This window comes from Erinaceus europaeus, chromosome 3 (assembly GCF_950295315.1).
Source record: "Erinaceus europaeus chromosome 3, mEriEur2.1, whole genome shotgun sequence".
NCBI lineage: Eukaryota > Metazoa > Chordata > Mammalia > Eulipotyphla > Erinaceidae > Erinaceus > Erinaceus europaeus.
In genome coordinates, this window is record NC_080164.1 from 105,579,787 (window position 1) to 105,605,771 (window position 25,985).

At 43.1% G+C, this 25,985-nt stretch overlaps 1 long non-coding RNA gene across 1 annotated transcript in view; it reads left to right on the forward strand.

Moving 5' to 3' along the window:
* Window positions 1–13,729: 13,729 nt before the first annotated feature.
* Window positions 13,730–25,985, forward strand: part of LOC132537689 (uncharacterized) — a 90,087-nt gene continuing 77,831 nt past the window's right edge. Inside the window, exon 1 of the long non-coding RNA XR_009549150.1 lies at window positions 13,730–13,802. This is a non-coding gene — a long non-coding RNA (uncharacterized LOC132537689). The remainder of the gene's footprint in view (window positions 13,803–25,985) is intronic.

Consider the following 25,985-nt stretch of genomic DNA (forward strand, 5'->3'; position numbering starts at 1 on the left):
GACCTAGTGGGGTTTGTATTGTTATATGGAAAACTGAGAAATGGTATGTATATACAAACTATTGTATTTACTGTCAAATGTAAAGCATTAATTCCCCAATAAAGAAATTTAAAAAATATATAACTTCAAATAGGTGTTCTGATTGAGTTTTAACAGTGGGCTCAAATTGTTAATACAATTCTAATAATGCCATGTTCTCTAATATATCAAATCTTCTAAAAGTTTAGATCAGGGAGAATAGAAGCAACTGGTGGCATTACTTTATAATATACAGCTATATGTAAATAGCATAAAAGGACATAAATCATGGTGATGACATATATGATAAAGCAAATGCTAACAAAACCATTTTCCAAGTTAACCCAATTGCTAAATAATTTGGTTATAGCAATAACTATCTATGGCTTTCTTAAATGCATGGACAGCAGGTGGGGCTTGCTTTCCTGTATGCTTCTCTCAATTCATACCAAATGATATTTCATCTGCTGATCCCAACCTAGTCAATGTACCACCTTGGCATGCTTTACTTCAGACCATGTCCTGAGATGTCAGGTGTAGAATGTCAGCTCTTCAGCTTCATTACTCTGGTGAGATTGTTCCTAGCTCATAGGACTCCTTAACTCCGTTTTGAGTGGCACACTTCAAAAAAAAAAAAAAAAAAAAAAAAAAACCTCAAAACCTAGATATAGATCATGGCCCATGAAATAGATCATATGTGCATATGTTCATAAGTTAGAGGAAAATATATACCTTAAAGCAAAAGTGCACAATATTTTGCAGTGAGTCAAAAATGAAGCAAGCAAATAAAAAGACCTTAAGCAAGCAAGTAAAAAGACACCTTAAAGTATGTAATGAAACAGTTTCTACTTAGACCTATATACTCTCCTCACCTACCTTCTATTACATGTCCCTCAGTCACTCCAAAGCTGACCTTGTCAGACAAAGTAAGGACTACAAATGCTGAATATGGGCAAGAGACTGGCATATATGGTAATGACTGTTTGGTCACTACCAGGCCATCCCATCACCTGGGGCCCTAGTCAGGGAGTCCTGGGATTCCCACACAGACATAATGGGCCTAGACCTCTAACAGATCCCTCTCACCACTGTCACTGGTCATCTCCATCAGGAACAACATAATGGACCCCTTTGTGGACCCCTGCAGGAATTTTCTCTCAATGTGGATCAACAATGATAAGGAACGGTCCCTTCTCAGAAGGGAGTTTGGAAAACATACCCTACCTACTATCTGAGGAAGACAGATCCTGAAATTAATGCAGCCTGGAATATTCCTAGCCATGACCAAAGACTATTAGCTCAGACCTACAGGGATGCAGAGATTACACAGGCTCCTGTGTTGTATATTGTCCTCAGATCATATTGATGGGGTTTACAATTAACAATGGTTATATACTCTCCCCATATTTGGAAGCTACTCTCTTCTCTGATCCAGCTTTCTAATCCTTTATCCAACTATGATACCATCACCCCAGACAATAACTTGGGCTCACCTACATATTAGCAGTCAGGTGCAGGCAAAAACTAACAAAGTTATGGGCCCATTGGAATATAACTAACATAGACCAGTTACTAGATATTTCTGTTTTTAAATTTTTAATTTTTTTTTTACTTTTTATTTAAGAAAGGAGACATTAAAAAATCATAGGGTGGGGGGGTACAATTCCACACAATTTCCACCACCCAATCTCCATATCCCATCCCTTCCCCAATAGCTTTCCCATTCTCTATCACTCTGGGAGCATGGACTCAGGGTTGTTGTGGGTTACAGAAGGTGGAAGGTCTGGCTTCTGTAATTGACTCCCTGCTGAACATGGACGTTGACTGGTTGGTCCATACTCCCAGTCTGCCTCTCTCTTTCCCTAGTATGGTGGGTCTCTGGGGAAGAGGAGCTCCAGGACACATTGGTGGGGTCTTCAGTCCAGGGAAGCCTGGCCAGCATCCTGATGGCATCTGGAACCTGGTGGCTGAAAAGAGAGTTAACATACAAAGCCAAACAAATTGTTGACCAGTCGTGGACCCAAAGGTTGGAATAGTGGAGATGAAGTGTTGGGGGGTACTCACTGCAAACTCTAATGTACTACTGCTTTCAGGTATAAATTTTCCCCTACTTTGTGGACATGTGTGAACATATGTTCTGTCTCATGGAACCTGATGTAGATCTAGGTTTTGGGACTTTGTTAGGAAGTGAACCACCTGGGATGGAATTAGAGAATACTATGAAAGGAAAGGACTCACCCGAGTGATGAAGCTGAAGGGTTGTCATTCCACACCTGTTGTCTATGGATGCAGTCTGAGCTGAAACATGCTGAGGTGGCACTCGTTGTGTTGATTAGGTTGTGATTGGCAGATGCAATATTATTTGATAAGAATTGGAAGAAACATGCGGGAAAGTGGGCCCTACCCTAGGGTCCTAGGACTGGGGGAAGTTTAGGCTCTATAGTGGAAATGTGAGGTTCCTGCTGTCTTAGGGTTCAAGAAGACAATGGATAGTTATTGCTAACATCACATTATTTGGTAATTGGGTCAACTTTGAAAAGTCCCTTTGATAGACATACAATCAGTTTTTCCCCCTCTCATATTAATTAAATAGTGATTTATATGACTACAATTTAATAGTAATGTAGATAAACACCATTCCTACCACCAAAAGATTGTGTCCCAACCCACCCCCAACCCCTACCCCTACCCCCACCCCACCTCACCCCACCGGCCCAGGAAGCCACATGTCCACCTTCCCCCTCACCACAGGGTTTTTACTTTGGTGCCCTACTTTCAATTTAGTCAGATCCTGCTTTTAGTTTCTCTTTCTGATCTTCTTTCTCAACGTCTGTTGATGAGTGGGATAATCCTATACTTATCTTTATCTTTCTGTCTTAGCTCACTTGACATAATTCCTTCTAGCTCTGACCAAGATGGGTCAGAGAAGTTGAGTTCATTGTTCTTAGTAGCTGCATAGTATTCCATTGTGTATATATACCACATCTTTCTCAGCCACTCATCTGTTGTTGGGCACCTGGGTTGCTTCCAGGTTTTAGCTATTATGAATTGTGCTGCTATGAACATAGGTATATACATATCTTTTTGGTTGGGTGTTATGGAGTCCTTGGGGTATAACTCCAGGAGAGGAATTACTGGGTCATATGGAAGGTCCATGTCTAGCCTTGTGAGAGTTCTCCAGACTGCTCTCCACAGAGGCTGGACCAATTTACATTCCCACCAGCAGTGCAAAAGAGTTCCTTTGTCCCCACAGCCTTTCCAGCATTTGTTGCTGCTGACCTTTTTGATGTATGCATTGTTACAGGAGTGAGGTGGTATATCAATGTTGTCTTTATTTGAATTTTTCTGATAATCATTGACCTGGAGCAGTTTTTCATATGTTTGTTAGCTTTTTCAATATCCTCTGGAGTGAATGTTATGTTTATATCCTCTGCCCATTTATGGATGGGGTCATTTGCTTTTTTGGTGCTAAGTTTGCTGAGCTCTTTGTATATTTTGGTGATTAGTCTCTTGTCTGATTTATGGCATGTGAAGATCTTCTCGCATTCTGTGAGTGATCTCTTTGTTTATGTGATAGTTTCTTTGGCTGTGCAGAAGCTTTTCAGTTTGAAATAGTCCCATTTGTTTGTTTCTGCTTTAGTCTTCCTTGCAACTGGGTTTGTTTCATCAAAGATATCCTTGAGGTTTAGGTGGGAAAGTGTTTTACCAATGCTTTCCTCTAAGTATTTGATTGTTTCTGGTCTAACATCCGTGTCTTTGATCCATTTGGAGTTGATTTTTGTTTCTGATGAGATAAAGTGCTTCAGTTTCATTCTTCTGCATGTTTCAACCCAGTTTTCCCAGCACCATTTATTGAAGAAAGCCTCTTTCTTCCATGTAATACTTTGGGCACCCTTATCAAAGATTAGATGTCCATAGGTGTGGGGTTTAGTTCTGAGCTTTCAATGCTGTTCCACTGGTCTGTGTGCCTATTTTTGTTCCAGTACCAGGCTTTTTTATGATGATGGCTTTATAATATAGTTTGAGGTCTGGGAGTGTGATTCCTCCATTTCTGTTTCTTTTCCTCAAGATTGTTTTGGCAGTTCTAGTTGTTTACTGGTTCCAGGTAAATGATTATAGTTTTTGTTCTATTCTCTTAAAAAATCTTAGTGGAACTTTGATGGGTATCTCATTAAATTTGTATATAGTTCTGTGGAGAATATTCATTTTGATGATATTTATTCTTCTGATCCATGAGCATGGGATGTCTTCCCATTTCTTGGTATCAGTTTCTATTTCCTTGAATAGAGGCACATGGCCTCTTCTGCCCATGTCTCTCAAACTTTTTAATGCACAGACCATAGACTGACTCTTTGAAATGTTGACTCTCTTAAAAGATTAGTCCAGTGATCCAGAGCTGTCTCAGTGGACAAAGCATCGGACTTTCAATCATGAGGTCCTAGTTCAGTCCCCAGCAGCAAAACTACCAGAGTGATGTCTGGCTGTTTTTCTCACCACCTATGTTTCTTATTAATAAGTAAATAAAATATTGTTAAAAAATTATTAGTCCAGAGAGAACAGAAGCAACTGGTGGCATTACTCTATAAGACAAAGCTATATATTAATAATGCCAAAAGATATAAATTATGGTGATGTTGTCTATAAAACACCAAATCCTAACAATTTTATTTTAAAAGTTAATCCAATTGCCAAATAATTTGATTACAACAGTAACTCTTTATTGCTTTCTTAAACCCTAAGATAGCAGGAACCTCCTACTTCCTCTATAGAACCTATATTTACCCCAATCCTGGAACCTCTATGGTGGGGCTCACTTTCCTGCATGCTTCTCTCAATTTATTCCAAAAGATATTACATCTGCTGATCTCAACCTAATTAATGCAATGAGTTCCACCTTAGCATGTTTCACTTCAAATTGTGTTCAGGGATGAATGTTAACCCTTCAACCTCATTACTCGGGTGAGAACTTTCCTTTCATAGGATTCTCTAATTCCATTTCATGTGGTTCACTTCCTAACAAAGTCACAAACTGTAGATACAGATCAGGTCCCATGAGATAAGGCATATGTTCACATATATCCATAAATTAGGGCTAAATAAATACCTGAAATCAAAAGTGCACAGTAGTCTGCAGTGAGTCTGTATATGCAACAAGCAAGTAGAAGACCTAAAAAGACACCATAAAGTTCCTAATGAAATAGAGTCTACTCAGACTTAGATAACCTCCTCACCTGCTTCCTATTATACTTCACTCAAAGTGTAACCTTATGAAAGTAAGGACTGCAAAAGCTAAAAAAGGGCAAGAGACTGGCATAATTTAATGATGACTCTTTAAACACTGTCAGGTCACCCCATCAGCTGGGGCCCTAGTTGGGGAGTCCTAAGATTCCCAAACAGACATGATGGGCCTTTTCAGCCACCAGGTTCCAGATGCTAACATTATGCTAAGCGGACTTCCCTGAGCAGGGGACCCTACCAACATCTCCTGGAGGCCCACTTCCCCAGATCCCCACCCACTAAGGAAAGAGATAGACAGGCCGGGGTTATAGATTGACCTGCCAAAGCCCATGTTCATCAGGGAAGCAATTATAAAAGCCAGACCTTCCACCTTCTGTACCCCATAATGACCCTGGGTCCATACTCCCAAAGGGTTAAAAAATAGGAAATCTATCAGGGGAGAAGAGGGGATGGGATTTGGAATTCTGGTGGTAGAAACTGTGTAGAGTTGTACCCCTCTTATCCTATGGTTTTTGTCAGTGTTTCCTTTATTTAGAAATAGGAGTTTTTCAAAAATGGAAATATTATCAAGACTATTGGACAACTGGGGTACATTTCCCAACAATGCCCATCCCCAGAACTCCATGTCCAATCCCCATCCCCACCTTGATAACTTCCCTATTCTTTATCCCTCTGGGAGCTTGGATCCAGCGTGCTTAAGGTGGTAGGTCTGGCTTCTATAATAACTGCTTCTCTGCTGAACATGGGCATTGGCAGGTCGATGCATAGTCCCAGCCTGTCTCTTTCTTTTCTTCCTGGAGCAGGACTCTGGGGAGGGAGGGCTCCAAGACACATGGTGGAGTCCTCTGCCAAGGAAGTCAGGGTAGCATCATGGTGGTAGCCCTAGTGGGTGAAAAAGTACTAAAATATAAAGCAGACATATTTTTGTTGTATTTCAAAGGGCCTGTGGCTACACCAGGATTTTTTTTTCCCTGAGCCTGAAATGTGATATGCAGGTGGATTCTAATTATTGTCTGGGGTGATGATGTCTTGCATGGCTGGCAAAAGGACCAGAGAACTGAATCTGAGAAGAGAGTAACTCCCAAATATGGGAAAAGGGTATAAATATTTTTTACTGTAACTCATCGATTTGATCTGATCTGGCTCCCATATTCAGCTTTAGGAGTCTATGTAACCTCTGCAACCCTATAGATCTGAGCTCACATTCTGTGGTCATGAGTTGAAATGTTCCACACTGCCCCAATTTTAGGATTCATCTTCCTCAGGTATAGCATAGAATATGTTGTCCACCCTCCCTTTAGAGGATGGAACATTCTCTACTCTACTCTACCAAGTTGAGGGCCAGGTACTATGAGCATCTACCAAGAGGTCTGTTTTGTTGTTCCTGATACAGATGACCAGTAACAATGGAGAGAGGGATTTATTTGAGGTCTAGGCCCATTATGTCTGTTTGGGAATCTCAGTACTCCAAGACTAAGGCCCCAGCTGCTGGGGTGGCCTGACAGTGACTAAAGAGTTATCATTAAGGTATGCCAGCCTACTAGTTATCTACAGAATGGAGATGCTATCCAATCCCCACTCTTCACCTACACAACTCCTGCCTTAGTTTCATGTTTAGTCAGCAACTTGTCTGGCTTTATATCTTAAATCTCTTTTCAGCCACCAGGATCCAGATGCTAGCATGATGCCAGCCACACTTCCTTGGACAGACAACCTATGCGTCCTGGAGCTCTAATTTCCCAGAACCCTGCCCTACTAAGGAAAGAGAAAGACAGGCTTGGAGTATGCATTGACCTGTCAATGCACATGTTCAGTGGGAAGGAATTACAGAAGCCTGACCTTCCACCTTCTGCATCCCACAATGACCATGAGTTCATACTCACAGAGGGTTAACAAAAGGAAAGCTATCAAGGGAGGATAAAGAGTTCTGGTGGTGGGAATTGTCTGATGTTGTACCTCTTTTCCTATGGTTTAGTCAATATTTGCTTTTTATAAATAAAAAAATTTAAAAAAATAAAATAATCCACTGTTCCTGTGGTCATGTTTTAGATCTATATTTTTTTATAGGACAGAGATAAATTGACAGAGAAGGAGAATATAGAGAGGGAGAGAGAAAGGAAGATACCTGCTTCACTGCTTGTCCAATGACCCCGCTGAAAGTGAGAAACCGGGGCCTAGAACCAGGATCCTTGCTTGGGTCCTTAAGCTTCCTATCATGTGAACTTAACTGTGTGTGCTACCACCCAAATCCCCAAAATTTATTTCAAAATAATAAAGTCCATATACTACAAACCCACAGTTAATATATTCTACATTTAAAAAACAGATTATCTGAAATCTGGAACAGGACATTATGGTACGTTGTCACAAAGTACATTGCATGTGGTATTGGAGGTTTCAGCCAGAGCAAGTAAACAGTCACAAGAAATAAAAGGAAATACATCTGCAAAGAGTTGATGCTTTCGTTCCAGTAGACTGAAGATGGAACCTGCAGCAACTCCAGAAGTTGTGCTGAAATCAGGGGTAGGAAGGAAAAAGGGGCAGGAAAGAAAACAGAGAACCTTCTGGATGTCTTGGGTTCAGTGAAAAGGCCCTGGGGTCCCCAGGAAGGTGAGGAAATGTGAGAGAGTAGGCAGGCATGGCTGGGTGTCCTGGGCTGATGCCCCAGGCCCAGCATCAGGAGCCCCCAGATTGGCCTCTGCCTGGCTGGGAAGTGGCACCCCCTGTGGGTGGGTGAGCAAGGCTCTGGGGTTATGTTAGGGTGACAGTGGAGAGGTTGAGCTCTGGGCTGTGCTGACAAATAGGACCAGGTCACAGCTCACTTCAAGAGCACAGACTTGGAGGGTATTTGTGCAAAGCTGTCAGAGTCCCAAATGTGCTTCAGCTGTCAGAATAACTCCCTGCAGGGCAGAGACAGGCACTAGTGTCTGAGGGAAGCTCATGTATGTTTGTGTTTTGATGTTTTTTAACACTTTATTGGGGGTTAATAGTTTACAGTAAAGTTGTTGACACATGGGTACAATCTTTCATCTCCTTCTGGTAGGTGTCCAGAGAACACTGTTACAGTCTGCCCCCAGTAGTTCCTTTTCCACCATCATAAACCAGGACACAGTGCAAGCCCCCTCACCCTGCTCCTCCCTTCTTCCCCAGAGTCTGTCCCTTGGTATCAAATATACCCTCCCAATCCCAAGTTTCACCATGTGCTTTCACCTTCTATCTTTGCTTCTTAATGAAAGCAGTGAGGGAGGAAGAGAGGGAGGGAAAACACATCCTCTCTTCCCTGTTTTCACTGTGCTCAAAGTTCTCACACCAGCTGTGTCCAGGATGCTTAGTGGGTCCACGGGGGGCTGCTGTCCTCACCATGAGCTGGGTCATTTTTGCTCTGCTCCTGGGAGCACCTGCCCCTCTGACAGAGGCCCAGAACCTGACCCTCCTCCTGCTTCTCTAGGTTCACCAAGGGCTTGGACAGAACAGGACACAGAGCATTGTCACACAAAATCATGTTTAATCCAGTTGGGGTACCTCCCCCACCACATCCTCCCTCTGTAGGCCCTCCCTCCTCCCACCCATAAGTAACCAGTCAGAACATCCAGTGATACAGAGGGGCCAAGAATCCATGGGGTGGGAGAACTGACACAAGGTGCAGGCCCCCAGGTCTGAGAAGTAGGATGAGGCCTCATAGCCTGATAGGTGGGGTACTGGCCTCAGTGGACTGATAGATGGCACATAGGACTGTGAAATGGGGTGAGGCCCCTGAACTAAGAACTGGGGTGCAAACCCCCAGGCCAGAGAGATAGAGTTCAGGCCACAGTGACCTTAGAGTTGGGGATCAGGCCCTAGGCCCTTCGATGGAGGTGAGTCCTCATAGCCTGAGAGATGGACCACAAGCCCTTTGGCCTGAGAGGGCGTGAGTCTCTCAGGTCTGAGAAAAAGGTGGGGCCCCCAGTCCTGAGAAGGAGTTGAGGTCCAAAGTTCTCAAAGATAGGTGAGGCCCCTTGGTTCAGGCTCCCTACCCCCTATTAGCTGCCAACCATTCTCCTGCTCCTCCAGGCAGCTGAGGAGGGCACCTCCTCTTTGGAGATGAGGGCTCAGCTAGCCCTGCAGAGTCCCTGCTGAGGGCTGTGCTCCCAGACTGGGCAGGAGCCTTTCCCAGAGGGCGCTTCCTGGACTTAGCCTCCTGAGGGGGGGCTGCAGGAAGGTTCTTTCTCTTCAGGGGTGTACAGCATGGAGCCCTTGGTCTCCCAGAGTAGAGGCTGCTGTGGGTTGTGGCAGGCTCAGGGCTCAGTGCAAAGCCTAGGGGCAGCAGGCTGTGAGGAGAGGCCAGGAGGAAAGCCAGGCTGGGAAGAGGCTCCTCATCCTGTGAGGCACTGATAGAAGTGATGTCCTGGCTGCAGGCACTGCCACAGGGCTCTGTGTCCACAGGAGTCTCAGTTGGTCCTGAGGGTTCCTGCTCACCCCTTCTTCTGTTCACATCCAGAGAGTGCTGCTCAGGCAACTGCAGAAAAGGGGACAGAGCTCAGTGAGGGGGCTGGGACTGTAGGGGGGCCTGGTTCTCACAGCCCAGCTTAACTCCCCTCTGCTCTTCTCCCTGTGCCCCATGTCACCCTAGCCCTGCCACAGGAAAGAGGAGGCTCAGGTCCCATGGGTCCTGCTCTGAGCTTAGTGCTCACCTGTGTAGGGCTGAGTCCTCCATGCTGTCCCAGCTCCTCAGCCAGGGTTGAGAGGTCCAGCTCAGGGTCTGGGGAGAGCAGTTCCTCCAGGAAGTGTGGATTCAGGAGGGCTTCAGGCTGGGGGCAGAAAGGCTGTGAGCACTCTACAGGGGCCCTTGGAGCCAGAGGGGCAGGGAGTGGGGACCCTGAGCCCATGCCTCTTGAGCACAGTGTGAGGTCTTCAGCCTTGGAAAGGACACAGAGCCCCTAAAGGAGGGGACTCCCTCAGCACACACAGTGCTCCCAGCAGACACCAGGGAAGAGATACTGAGGCCTGGACATCTCCAGGTTGGGTGGGAGGAGAGCCCTTCTCTGGACAGCCCCTGGTGTGGGTGGTAAGGCCCTCGCTGGACACCCCAGGCCCAGAGCTCTGGCCCTGCCTACCTGGGTGAGGAAGTCCTCCTGGGAACACAGCTGGTCAATAAGATTCAGGACACCTGGGTCCAGGGGTTGTGGCAGGGGTTTCTCCTCCACATCCATGTCCTGGGCAATCCCCAGGGAGGTCTGCAGGGGAACCAGGTTCCTGGGTGGCCTCTGAGCTTTGTGTGGCTTCCTGGGGGAAGCCTGAGCCTGGAGGTCACTGTGGGGGTTACACCCAGAGAGGCTGCCAGAGAGGCTCTGCATCCCCTTCATCCATGTCAGTTTCTGCATCTCCTCCTAGGCCTCAAGCTCCAAGAACCTGGGGAGAGGGGGACAGTGCTGGGGAAAAAGTGGGCTGGTGGGGGAGGGGTGGTGGTGGAGGTTCCACCTGAACTTGGGAAGAGGTCTGAGGGACAATTGGACAGGGAGGGGCTTGGGGTCAATTTGGACTGGAGGAAGATGGGGAAGGGGCCATCTAGAATGAAGAGGAACAGGCCTAGTGAGACTCCCCAGACTCCTTTTGTCCTCAGTTGTCCATGTCTGGGATCTGTCAGATTTGGGGGATAGGTCTTTTACTGGGGGGCGACACACTCTGGACAACATGCTATCAGCATCCAGCCTGTACTCCTTAACCCCTCAGCCTGGGCCCCTGACTCACCTCACAGCCATCTCATGGAAGGCCAATCGCTCAGAGGCTCCTGTGTGCCCCCATTTCTTCAACCCTCGCTTCAGGCCCTCCTCCAGTGACATGGTGGGCTCCCGGTGGGCCAGGGACCTGAGCACTGGGCTGAAAGACCACTGTCACTCAGACCAGCCCTCTAAGAACCCTTCCCCAAAACAGTTCCCCTGTCTCTCTCCAGGGAGGAGCTCCCCACACTGTCTCCAGGATGTCCTGCAAGTGTCTGAGCTGAGGGTGGAGAGACACAGTATCCAGGTCTGGCAGGGGAACTGTACAGGAGCTGGGGAAACCCTGAGACCTGAAGTAGGTGACAAAATGCAGGGAGGCTTGTGTGGGGTCAGGCCTGCAAGGGGATACTGGGTACAGAGGGATTCAGCCCTCAGCCTGCTCTGTTGCCCCAGAGCCAGGTGGGAGTCCCTCCACTGAGCTCTCTGTGGCCCTTGGGGACCACTGCCCTGTGGGAACACTCACAGAAGGAAGCAGGACAGGGCCGCAAGGTCCTGCCTCTGGGGGAGACGAGTCCACACCAGCTTCTTGAATCTTTGCCATCTCTGGAAGTTGTCACCCAGGCTCTGAGGGTCCCTTAGGCCATCAGGTGAAGCTCCAGGCATGGGGGTGGCCTGGCAGGGCTCTCTGGGTGCCCCAAAGTGGGTTCCTGATGCTTCTGAGCATGATGAAGGCTGATATAAGAGCACTGTCCCCCCTGGAACCCTGGTCTGGATCAGCACAGGGGTGGGCACAGCACTCCAGAGACCAGGCCCAGCCTCTCCTGACACAGCAGGCCCCCTGGGCAAGGTTGGCAGAACCCCAGGGCCCCCAGCAGGGAGGGCTTCCCTGAAGAACTGGGGCAGAGGCTCCTCCATGGGTGCCTGAAGCAGGAGGCTGGGGGTACACCATGGCAGGGCCTCAGCTGGACTGATGGAGGAGTCCAGGATCATGTCCAGGTCTGGGGCCAGTGTAGGAGACACTGTGGGACAAAGGAGGGGTGTGTGGGTGGGACTGGGTCACCTGAGCCCCTCAGTCCCCTTCAATCTGTGGGCATGAGTTAGGACTCTCCTCACCCAGGGCCTGTCTCCACTCCAGAGAGAACCAGTATCTCTGCCCTTCACCAAACCAGGCAGCTTCTGAGTGCCCTGACCCCTCTGAGGACACTCTGTCCAGAGCTGACTCAGGGCTCTGTGGGCTCCACCCAGGTGACCTGTCCTGTACCCAGGGCCCCCCCTTCCTGGACTTCACCCAAACTGCCTGTCCCCTCTGTGGGTTTCTCTCTGTAGTCCAAAGTCTAAACTCCACCCCTCACAGGCTTACCTCCTTCTGGAAACATCTCCAGAGACTTGGGTCCTGTCCCCCAAGTCCTAGCAGCTTACATACCACACCAATAAAGTCAGCAGAAGAGAGTGGAGAAGAGCAACCTGTTCCAACAGCTGCTCAGCATCCAAGTGGAGGCTGTGTGGATTTGAATTTAAACTGTGGAAGGATGCACCCCCAACATTCCACAGTGGGGGAGGGGCCCTGGGTAGGGGTGCTGGGTAGGAGGGGGCATTCCATGGGGCTCTGGCAGGTGAGCAGGGCCCGAGGTGCCCTGCACAGTGTTCAGTTCATGCATGAGAGACATTTAGGACTTGTGAGTGTACCCTCGAAGATTATCCTTGCTGATCCCTTCTCTTCAATTCTTCATGCAACAGCACATTTTTGTCCACCTCTCCCTCTTTAAACCAAAGTTGTTTATTTTTCTATATAAAAAAACACACCATCCAATTTTGATTTTCTTTAATTTTACTTTTCATATTTACTAATAGCCCCAGGTTTATCTTTGGATCTGGATGTTGGTCACAAAAACCCAGTCTATGACACCAACTGCTTGTGGACATTGTGCTATTCAGTCCTTATACCCATCCTGCCCTCATGTGCAAGGGGATCCAGTCAGGTGTGCTGGCCACTGAAAGACTTACAGTACTGTGTTAGGGACCCAGGCTCTGGCCTCCCTGCACAGCTCAGTGCAGGGGGGATGGAGGACAGGGACAGGCCTCCTGGGCAAGGGACCCCCCCCTCCCCAAGAGAACAGAGGCCTCAGAGTCCAGGCATGGGCAAAGTTGTCTGCAGCCTTAGATCCTAAGGCTCTGAGCCCAGAGCTGTGCTCCAAGCTTTGCGCAAACCCCATACCTAGAGCCGGGCTCAGGAGACAGGAGGCTCCCCCAGGAGCCTGAGTGAAGAGCATCCTGTGTGTATCTAATAGGCCCTGGTTCTTGCCAGCATCCTAAGGAAACCCAGCCCAGGCCCTGTTCCCCTTCCTCCCATTACCCTTCCTCCCAGCTCTGCCTTGCATGGCGAATGCGCGAGCGCTGGCCAGTGCTGTGTCCACGGGGCCGCCTCCTCCAACTGACCTGCACCTGCTTGTGCTCGCGCCCCAACCCCCACCTCGAGGATGCATGAGCAGGTGGGCAGGGACCCTCAATGGCGGCCATTTCTAAGGGATGAGGACCCCAACGTGTCTGCACCTGGAGGAGGTGAGCCTTTGCCCAGCACCCCAGCACTTAAGAAGCTAAGGCAGAGAAGTTTCAGAGCTCCTGCCAGTGAGGGCTCTCTGAGATCAGCGTATTCCAGGGAACAGCCTTTCTGCATGCCTGGATATAAATCTTCCAGCATCTGTAGTGGGTGTGTGTATGTGGGGGGGTGCTCTGATTGGTTTTTCTTTCCATCTTTCCCTACAGGTGCCAATTAACCTCTGTGGACACCCCTGGCCATCCCAACCTGGGACCAGAGCACCCACAGAAATGGCAAGAAGGACCCCACCACAGGTTAAGTGAGGGCTTGATTCTCCAAGCTGGAGAGATGGCTGGGAAGAAACCCCACAAGTTTCCAGATGCTACCATGATCCCAAACAGACTTCCCAGGTCTGAGGACCCCAACAATGTGTCCTAGAACCCCCATCCCAGATCCTTGCCCCACTAGGGAAAGAGAGAGACAGACTGGGAATACAGATGGACCTATGAAGGCCCATGTTCAGTGGGAAAACAATTACAGAAGACAGACATTCCACCTTCTGTACCCCATAATGATCCTGAGTCCATACTTTTAGAGGGATAAAGAATATAGAAGCTGTGGGTTGGGCGGTAGCTGGTTAAGTGCACATGGTGCAAAGTGCAAGAACCTGAGGAAGGATGCCAGTTAGAGCCCTGGCTCCCCACCTACAGGGGAGTCGCTTCACAGGTGGTGAAACAGGTCTGCAGGTGTCTCTCTTTCTCTCCCCCTCTCTGTCTTCCCTTCCTCTCTCCAATTATCTCTGTCCGATCCAACAATGATGACATCAACAATAATAACTACAACAACAATAAAAAACAAGGGCAACAAAAGGGAAAATAATAATAATTAAAATTTAAAAAAAAAAGAACAGGGAAGCTATCAGAGGATCGGATCGGATATGGAGTTCTGGGAGTGGGAATTGTACCCCTCTTATCCTATAGCCTTGTTAATGTTTCCATTTTATAAATAATTTTTTAAAGATTAAAAATGAGACTTATGTGTTTGCTCATCATGTAGCATGCAGAAATTGTAAGCATGTGAAAACAAGTTTAAGGGGCCATGCAGTGTAGCATCTGGTTAAGCACACACATTACAGTTTGCAAGGTTACCTGGTCTCAAACCTGGTCCCCATCTGCAGGGAAGAAAAGTTCAGGAGTAGTGACATGGAGCTGCAAGTGTGTCTCTGTCTCTATACAATAATAAACAAATTAATTAAAAGTTTTAAAAAAGTCGTGCTTGATCCCCATTAACTTATATGTAAAATTATACTCTGACTTCTTACTCTGTAGTTAACAAATACAATATATTTTTAAATAAAATATAGATTGTGAATAGGTAACCCTAGAAGAAATAAAGTAATAATAAATGGGGAAAAAAAGGTGTGATAATTGCAAATAAATAGCATAGGAAAATCTAATTTCCTATTAACTGCAGACCAGACTGACTTCAGGACAAATTAAATCTTCAAATATTGGCAAGTTCTATGAAAGTATAATAATCAATAGATAATGGAAAGTATTAGCAAGAAAAGGGGGTTGGACAATTGAATAGTGACAATCATTGTTTAAAAGCCACATTTATTATTTTATCTCAGAGTGTACAGACAATTTAGTATTAAATTTTAAAATTACATGTAAAAGGTAAGACAATAAAATGAGAGGAATCAGAACCCTTTATTTTTTAAAAGTATAAATCTACTTTTTTCTAATAAAATGAGAATATTAATATAATTTGGGTGTGCCCAAAATATAGTGATAAAACATCGATCTAAAGGTTGGTAAATACACACACACACACACATATATATTTGCAAATTAATATGTAGAGGACATTTTAAGTAAATTATTACAGAATATGTATCATACATATTAGGCCATTATAATTATTTTTATTTTATTTTATATATTTTGGAGGGATTAATGGTTTGCAGTAAATACAGATGTTAGTACATGTGTAAATATTTCTCAGTTTTCTTCGAACATTCTCACCCACACCCCAGTTCTTCCTCTATTATCATGAACTAGGAACTGAAAATCTCTCCCTTCAGAGTCCTTTACTTTGATTAAATACACCAAGCCCAGTGCAAGATCTGCTTTGTGTTTCCCTTTTTGTTCTTATTTCTCAACCAGAATCAATATTTTGAAATCAAATCATGGAAAACCTTTGAGTATAAGCCTTCATTATTGTACCAAAAAGCAAGATGTGTAGATAGGAATGTGTTTTCCTTTAAATAATCTAGTCAGATAAACAACAGGAATCTTCTTTTCTTCTATGAGTTAGGAACTATACTATTAGTGAGATGGAATCATCACCTGGATTCCTGAATCTCAGAAAAATACTCCTTCATCAATAAACTCTCTGTATTCATTGCAAATTTCTGAATTACTGAACAAACCCCTAAAGTAGCTGATAGATTGATTCCCTGCCAGTAATGCCATGTAGGTCTTTCAGAATGTATCTTCTTCCCATATCAACTCTAGCACATCCTCATCTAGATCTTTCTGAACTGAGCCTGAGTTTAGGCTCAGCAGAGGTAAACTAAGGTCAATATGTGTCTTGCAATGGGGGACCATGTTACAAAGCTATACACCTCAGCTGCTTTGCTCTGTGAACATTGAATGTATTGGAATTTCATGAGTCAGTGTACTATCGGAAGACTCTGAGAAATATGAGTCAAAATATTCCACAGCTAGTCACCCAGATGTTTTCGCCATCTGTTATAACTCTAGACTTTCCAAACCAGATCCCCAGATAAGTGTAATGAATAAACATGCCTTCATTGGGAACGTAGGCATTTTGTTTTCTCTGTCCATTAGCTAGAGTTTATTTTTGGTTTACATACATGCATATAAATATGAACATATGTACATATTTATTTTTATAAACACATACATACTCTAACATATGGTGGTGCCAGGGACTGAACCTGATGCTTCTGGGGTCTCAGGCATATGAACCTCTTAACACAAATTTTTACATTTTCACAATTAACTTTTAATTGTCTCTGATTCATTCTGAGATAGTCATTATATTCCTCTGAGTTTCCAGGCAGATGAACAATAGCTATTTGATCCCTGTAATCATGCTCCCATAAATCTCAAACTCCAATACAATGAGCCCATACATTCATCTTTTTCCAGGTTAGTGAATTTCCTTCTCTTCTGTCAGTTTTCCACTGGTAAATATTTTAACACATGAGATACAGCTTTGTGCCTCATGATGTTTGTGTTTTCCCTGTATTTGGTGATTGTGTTTTTATTGACATCCAAGTTATAAATGATATATATTACTTTATTACTTGATTTTTTTCCTCTTACTTCTCCTAGGGCCAATTCTAGTAGTTTATGTTCCTTAGAATCATTTACCAGAATAAACTGGAGGATGCAAAATGTATTTTTAGAAATGGAGATGGACAAAGGGAAGGGAAAAGGAGTAATATTGGACAGAGGAAGAAATAAATCTCTAAGGTATCCAAACAAAGCCTCAGTGAAACTCCAATGCAGTTCTGAAGCAAGCACTGAATGTTGGTGCTTCTTGTCAGGCTGAAGGATTTGATCTTGCTCCTCTTATTTTATTCAGTGAATGAATATGAACTATTCTATAAAAATAATTCATCAGGGGACACTGAAGGAGAGAGAGAAAGAGAGAGAGAGAGATGAAGAGAGAGAAATAAAAAGGGACAAAAGAGAGACTCATTATCAAAGGATAGCTACTGACTAATCCAGGACCCCAGCTAGACAGTGAAGTAATGATGGCCAGATAAATTATATAAAGATAAACACAACAGAATACAAGAGAACCCTGTGATTCTGAACATGGCTAGTGAGAAGATGCATGAAGACACTGAAAGTTCAGTATTTGTGGTTATGCATAAATGTATGACATTGTGGTAAAACAGCTATGAGGACTGAGGTTGCAACCATGAGAATTAGTATCCAAAGTAGAAGTTGAGGAAGTGAAATACTTTGTTGTGGCTGTTTGGAAAATTTCTTGGTCCACTGAAGACATCTAAGACTGAAGGGGGATTTGGAGTAGAAAAGAACTTTCATGAATATGAAAACACATTTTGAAAGCATGAAGATCCTGAAGGTAAGTATCTCTCTTGATAAATGGGTTATAAGAGTATACACTTTTATAGTATGGGCTGGGGAGTTAACATAGTAATTATGCTAATATTTTTATGCCTGACATAGCTGATGTTCCAGATTCAGTCTCAGAAAACACCACAGATCCAAAACTGATACTGTAAAGGGAAAGAAAAGGAAAAAAAAAAAAAAAAAAAAAAAAAACATGAGGAGAGAAGAGGAGAAGAGGGATGAAAGTATGAGATATAAACATTGAATGCAAATATAAAGTGTTCTCAATTCAGTGATGAATAGCAGGAAGACATTAATTCTGGCAACTGAAATATAGAGAAATGAGGACTTTGTGGAAACAGTAGATATTTTAATCATAAAAATCTGATATATTTTGTTATCTTACACAAGACAACAAGGTTTCTGTTAAAAGGGAATAGGAAAGTGAACTTCACTAATTGTCAGACAGTATTAGAAAGTGTGGTATTACATATTAATTCTTTCAGGGGCTGCATTTTAAGCAGAGACCAAAGAATGGAGGAAAGGTCCAGGGAGGCCACTCACATGTACAGCACATGGAGTTGCAGGCTTGATCCCCAGAACTGCATTACCAGAGCTGAGCAGCAGAGACAGCAGAGAAGAGCAATAACCAAAAATAGCATTAAGAATAAAAATTACAGATTCTGGGGGCTGGATGATGGTATACTCAGTTAAGCACACCTAGTACAAAGCACAAGGATGCACTCACAGATCCAGATTCAAGCCTCAGCTCCCTCCCCTGCAGTGGGGACACTTCACAAGTGGTGAAGCAGGTATGCATGTGTCTATGTTTCTATCTCCCTGCCCTCCTTCTCTCAGTTTCGCTCTGTCCTATCCAATAAAAGGAAATAAATGACTTCTAGGAAGAATGGATTCATAGTGCCTGCAGTGAACCCCAGTGATAACCCTGGAGGAAAAAAGAAAAAGAAAAAAAAAAATCCACACCAAATTCTGTAATATCTATTGAGTGCTTATAAGAAATAAATAATATTTTATAAGTTGACAGAAGTAGAAAAACTAAAATAAAGTTTGTACTAATCACAGTAAAACAAATGTTAGTACATTTAAGCTAATCCCACTGTCTCTTCAACATATAATTTGGTGAGTTTTACTTGTTTTTTTATTTTTACAGATTTATTTTATCTTTTTTTTGTTTATTTACCTGATCACTGCTCAGCTCTGACTCATGGTGGTGCTGGGAATTTAACATGGCACATGAGCTTTGGAGCCTCAGAGACAAGAGTCTCTTTGCATAACCATTATAGCATCTGCCCCAGCCCCTGAGTGTTGCTTCTTATCTAATTATCTTATTAGTGATAGTTTATATCTTGACCTGCTCTTTGTACTCAAGTATACTAAAGGTTTACTATATGGCTCAGTCACCATAATCTACCATGGGAACAATTATTCTTTCAGCTGAAGTAGCTTGGACTATTGGAAATATTTCCCTTGGGAAAAAGAAAGTAAAGTTAAAGGCCAATGAAGAGTGAGCTTACCATGTGCAATATACCAATAAAAATAACTTTTTAAGCATAAAAATAATAGAGATCTCTGGTGATCATTTTGTAGAAGAGTCTTAGAGTGAGGAGATTACGTAGACAGCTAGATAGACTATATGTATTCTGATATGATAAAGAACTGTTTTATGACTTTTAAAATAATCTTCATATAGTAAAAGTTAAATCTATCCATTTGAGTGTACTTTCATTTAAACTTTAAATATATATTTTAAATATATTAAATATATTTAAATATAATATATATATTGTTATCATTAGGCTTCATCACTCCAGACTGGCTTTTTTCTTATCCTTTATAAAAAAACTATCATATTTTTTATTGTCTCCAGGGTTACTAGGGATAGGTGTCAGCACTATCTGAGAAACTGAGAGGGAAAGGGAAAAAGAGAGGTAAAGCGATACCTACAAACCTTCTTCGCTATCCATGAAGAATCCTCCCTGCTGGTGGGCAACAGGGACTGAAACTCTTATCCTTGAACATAGTGATATGTGCCCTTAACCCAGCCCCCTAGAATACCTTTTTTTAAAGAACAAACCACCACAGCAAAGAGATTTCTTCAGTGCAGTGGGGGCAGGGCTCCAACCTGAGACAGACATAGAACCAAGCAAGCACTCTATCCAATTGAGCTTTTTTGTCTGCTCTGATATAATTCTTATTATATCAGAATAATAGAACTAAAATATCATAGTATTTTATAGAGTTAGATGGAAAACATCCCCTTACACATGATTTTTCTAGACATCCTCATGAATAGTTTGAATCAAAATATTTTCTGGGGAGCTTAATGTTAATATTACTCATTTAGTTGAAAGTGATTCAACACCTCACTTTAATGTTCCACTTCAAAAATTGACTCCTCTACCTGAATTCTCTTTTCTTTTTAATTATCTGAAGAGAAAAACAGTCAACAGGAAAAAACAAATTGTTAAAATCAGAGCACAAATATAATAAATAGAAACTAAAAATATTATTCAAAATTTTTAATGGAACAGTGATCTGGTTCTTCAAAAAGTTAGATTAAGATAGATAAACCACAGACAAGACTCACCAAGAAAGGAAAAAAAAAAACACATAGGACACTATGATAAAAATCAATCAGAGTTGAGAGAGATAAAATTACAACTGATGATGCAGAGATGCAAAGATCACAGGAGATTATGAGCTTCTCTGTGCCAAAAAATTGAGCAACCTAGGTAAGTGACATGTATCACTTGCCAAGCTTGTCTCATGAAGTTTTCCTCTCAGTAGGCCAGTCTGAAGTAACTCATTCTCAAGCTAAAACCCGTAGAATCTTTACTGACTTCTCCTCAGTGAGTCGGCTCTTATCTCAATAAATTATTCAAAATCTACCACCGAACATAATACCTTTCCACTTAATTACTTTTTATATTTTATTGCCATCAGGGTTATCACTGGGGCTCCCTGCCTAGAGCTCCTAGCATCTGCACACCCCCCTTTTCTTTTATTTCCTTTCCTCTTCTTTTCTTTCTTTCTTTCTTTCTTTCTTTCTTTCTTTCTTTCTTCCTTCCTTCCTTCCTTTTTTTTTCTTTTTTTTTTAAGGAAGGAGGGAAGGAGAGAGAGACTCAGCTTCAAATGCCTTTTCTTTGCTTCCAGGGTTATACTGGGGCTCAGTGCCTGCACTATGAATTCACTGTTCCTGGTGGCCATTTTTCCCATTTGGATAAGACAGAGAGAAATAGAGAGAGGAAGGGAAGACAGAGAGGGGGAGAGAAAGACAGACATCTGCAGACCTGCTTTACCACTTGTGAAGCAACCCTTCTACATGTGAGGAGCTGGGGGCTGGAACCACAATCATTGCTCAGGACCTTGTGCTTCATGCTTAACCTTTTGCTCTACTGGCCCCAGTTTCCTTTTCTATATTGCCTGATATTGCAGAGAGAATTGAATAGGGGAGGGAGAAACAGAGAGGGAGAGAAAGACAGATACCTTCAGCCCTGCCTCATGACTCATGAGGCGTTTCCCTGTAGATGGGGATTAGAGGCTTGAACCCAACAATGTGGGTATTCAACTGGGTGCACCATTACCCAGCCCAAACTAAACTCAATTAATGATCAAATGATGCCTTTCCTTATCCTGTATAGCAAAATCTATGTTGTTTGTAACATTGAACTTTTTAAGTTCTATTTTCTTACTTTTGTAGTTCATTGTATCTCATCTAATCCCACAGGGAGGGACAATCACCATCTTCTCTATCTACTAGGAAGACGTGTAAGCTAATAAATATGTACTACATTTTCTTTTGTATCACTGGGACTTCACTACATCTATCTGAATTTTTCATAACGCATGTACACAAAAATTCACACACACGTGTGTACACACACACACACACATATGGAGAGAGAGAGAGAGAGAGAGAGAGAGAGAGAGAGAGACTACAGCACTGAAGCTTTCCCCAGTGCAGTGGTATCTGACTGGAGTCTGGGCTGTGCCCATGTTATATCAGATGCACTATCAAAGTGAGCTCTATTGCCAGCCCATGGGTATTCATTGTAACATATTGGTGAGTGTGGGTATGCTTGTGCCTGCAATAACCACTCCCCAGATTTGCCATTACCTTCTGGTTTACACAGCTGCCATTTGAAATAGAAATATGTGCAGGGCAAATTAAGATGGGGAAGGGCAAGGGGAGTGGGAGGCTTTTAGTCTGAGGAAAGAAGAGAAATGAAGAGGATTGACACATGCATTTTCACACGTAAAGTTCCTTAAAATCAATGAGTTTTGTCTATTGATGGAACAGTTACATTGTACTCACAAGAATTAACTCAAAAGTCAATATCACCTATTACACTCAACTTTCACTGGGATCATAGAATACTTAAATTCAGCTATGGGAAGTGAGGCAGAGAGCTCTGGAGTCACAGGCACCTGATTCCTTACCCTGGTACAAATCCCTAATGGGATAGGGACATAGATGCAAACAAATCATTTCAATCATTCGTGTGTGTGTGTGTGTGTGTGTGTGTGTGTGTGTGTGTGTGTGTGTACCTCTGAAGACACTACTATAGTTTAAATGTAGAACAGGTGTCTGACCAGTGTGATAACTCACATTAACCTTTAACGCCAAGTCCATGTTGAGGTCACCTCATCACTGACTCCTGGCAACTACAATTCCATGATTTCTAAAGAGTACATCAATGAAATCAGAATTTATGCATGCATCCTTTGGAATTAACTTCACTCAGCATTATTCAATCAGCATTATCTTCCATTTATCCTTCTAAGTTGATTGTATGCAGAGCAGGATTCTAATTATTGCTAAGGAGTATTGTGTAGTATATATTTTCCTAAACTTAGTTACTCATTTCTGAAAAACACCTGTACTGATAGCTTTGTTGTTGTTCCCTATTGCAAATAAAGCCACCACATGTGACATGTCCTCATTTCTTGGGAATAAATGCACTAAAATGCAGCAGCTGGATCACATCTTCTTGGATGTGTGTTATATGGGGAAGTTCAAAATTGGTTTCAGCGGTGACTGTGACATTTTACATTCTCACCATCTATGTATGAAGCACTTTTATCTTGCATTCCACCAGCATTTGGAATTGTCACTTTTGAAAAAAATGATAGTCATCTTGATAGATATAGCGTGATATCTAATTGTGTTTTTTAATTTAATTTAATGTATTTATTTATTCCCTTGTGTTGCCCTTGTTTTATTGTTGTAGTTATTATTGTTGTTGTTATTGATGTCATTGCTGTTGGATAGGACATAGAGAAATGGAGAGAGGACGGTAAGACAGAGGGGGAGAGAAAGAGAGACATCTGCAGACCTTCTTCACCACCTGTGAAGCGATTCCCCGTGGGGAGCCGCGGGCTCGAACCCGGATTCTTACCCTGGTCATTGCGCTTTGAGCCGCCTGCGCTTAACCCGCTGGACGACAGCCTGACTCCCTGTTGTTATTGATGTCGTCGTTTTTAGATACGACAGAGAGAAATGGAGAGGGGAAGGGACGACAGAGAGGGGGAGAAAAAGAGAGACACCTGCAGACCTGCTTCACAGCCTGTGAAGCGATTCCCCCTGGGGAGCCGGGGGCTCCAACCAGGATCCTTATGCTGGTCCTTGTGCTTTGAGCCACCTGCACTTAACCCACTTCGCTACAGCTGGACTTCCTCTAATTGTGCTTTTAATTTTCATTTCTCTATGGTTAATGGTGCTCAACCTCTGCCCATTTGCTTATTTGCCATCAGGGTATATTCCTCAGTGAAAAGTCTCATTTCTTTGCCTACTTTCCACAAGAAATATTTTAAGATTGGTTCTTTGCTTATTTGTTTTTAGAAAATCTGTTATGGTCAAAATCCCTGCCCTTAGAAGTATGTATACAGTTTGTAGCTTCTCATTTGATACAGTGAACAAAGTCTGATGCCTCTTTTGCCCCAGCTGCACTTGAGCACCCACCTGAGGCTGCAGAATCCTCTACTATCGATTTTGGCTTCAGATGCTTCTCTTATTGTATTTTTTTGATGTTGGGGAGGAGAGAAAATTTGATCCCTGTTATTCAATGCCATGCCTCCTAGAAGTCCTGATTTTTAAATTCCTCATTATTGTTATCTGGAGGTAGAGACTGAGAGGAGTAGTTCTCGGCTGCTTTATGGTGGTAATGAATCTTTATGCTTTATCATTATGGCATCTCCCCACCTCTGTTTCATTTTTTTACATGTGACTGCCCAGCTCTCCCTACACAATTTGTTAAAGGGTCCTTCTTTCCTGATTACATAATTTTGAACCTTTTGCCATATATTAGTCTCACTCATCATTTGTGTATATAAATGTCATAACTTTGCATGTTTGATTTTGTATATTTCTATTGTACTTAATTTACAGATGGTTTCCAGTAGTATTTAGTTAGAGTTTTGGGGTTCACTCAGCACATGATCCTGCAATCTTATAATATTGATAGTCTAACTCCTCTCTTCCCAATTTGAATACATTTGATATATTTTTTGCCAGATTGCTCTACTGAGGACTTCTAGGATTATGTTGAATAGAGGTAGTGAGAGTGGATATCCTTATCTAAGTGTTGATTTTGGGAGTGTATGGGTCCAGGTTTTTCCCCATTGACTATGATGTGAATTATGTTAAGGAATTTTACTTTCAATTTCTTTTTTTTTAATTTTTTTTTGTTTAAGAAAGGATTAATTAACAAAATCATAGGGTAGGAGGGGTACAACTCCACACAATTCCCACCACCCAATCTCCATATCCCACCCCCTCCCCTGATAGCTTTCCCATTCTCTATCCCTCTGGGAGCATGGACCCAGGGTCATTGAGGGTTGCAGAAGGTAGAAGGTCTGCCTTCTGTAATTGCTTCCCCGCTGAACATGGGCGTTGACTGGTTGGTCCATACTCCCAGTATGCCTCTCTCTTTCCCTAGTAGGGTGTGTCTCTGGGGAAGCTGAGCTCCAGGACACATTGGTGGGGTCTTCAATCCAGGAAAGGCTGGCCAGCATCCTGATGGCATCTGGAACCTGGTGATTAAAAAGAGAGTTAACATACAAAGCCAAACAAATTGTTGAGCAATCATGGACCCAAAGCTTGGAATAGTGGAGAAGAAGTGTTAGGGAGGTACTCACTGCAAACTCTAGTGTACTTCTGCTTTCAGGTATATATTTTGCAGTAGTTTATGGATACATGTGAACATAAGCTCTCTCTCACAGAAACTGGTGTATATCTAGGTTTTGGGACTTTGTTAGAAAGTGAACCACCTGAGATGTAATTAGAGTGTACTATAAAAGGAAAGGTCTCACCCGAGTAATGAAGCTGAAGGGTTGTCATTCCATATGTGAAGTCTCTGGACACAGTCTGAGGTGAAGCATATTGAGGTGGCAATCGTTGCGTTGGTTAGGTTGTGATCGGCGGATGCGATATTATTTGATATGGATTGGGAGAGGCATACGGGAAAGTGGGCCCTATCCAAAGGTTCCAGGACTGGGGGAAGTAGGGGCTCTATAGTGGAGATGTGAGGTTCCTGCTGTCTTAGGGTTCAAAAAAGACAATCGATAGTTAATGTTATCATCACATTATTTGTTAATTGGGTTAACTTTGAAAAGTCCTTTTGTTATGGTTTGCTGTACAGTATCCAGTATCTTGTATATAGCTGTGCTATTGGATGCTTCTAATCTACTTGGTCTAGGCTTTTGAGAGAGTTCACATATCAAATACACAGCCTATATATTAAAAAGTTTCAGTTTGTGTTTTGAAAAACTTTGAGACATACAATTGATTTTCCCCCTCTCATATTAATTAACTACTGATTTATATGTCTACATTTTGCTAGGAGTGTACATAAACACCATTCCCACCACCAAAAGACTGTGACCTATCCCTCCCACACACTCCCACCCCCCACTGGCCCAGGAAGCTGCATGTCTACCCCTCACCACAGGGCTTTTACTTTGGTGCCCTACTTACAATTTGGTCAGGTCCTGCTTTTACTTTCCCTTTCAGATCTTCTTAGTCAACTTCTGTTGATGAGTAGGATCATCCCATACTCATCTTTATCTTTCTGACTTAGCTCACTTAACATAATTCCTTCTAGATCTGTCCAAGATGGGTCACAGAAGGTGGGTTCATTGTTCTTGATAGCTGTATAGTATTCCATTGTGTATATATACCACAGCTTTCTTAGCCACTCATCTGTTGTTGGGCACCTGGGTTGCTTCCAGGTTTTAGCTATTATGATAAGAGAGAAGACTCAAATTAATAGAATTGTAAACAATGGAGGAGATATCACAACTGACACCACAGAAATTCAGAGAATCCTGCGAAACTTCTATGAAGAACTATACGCCACCAAG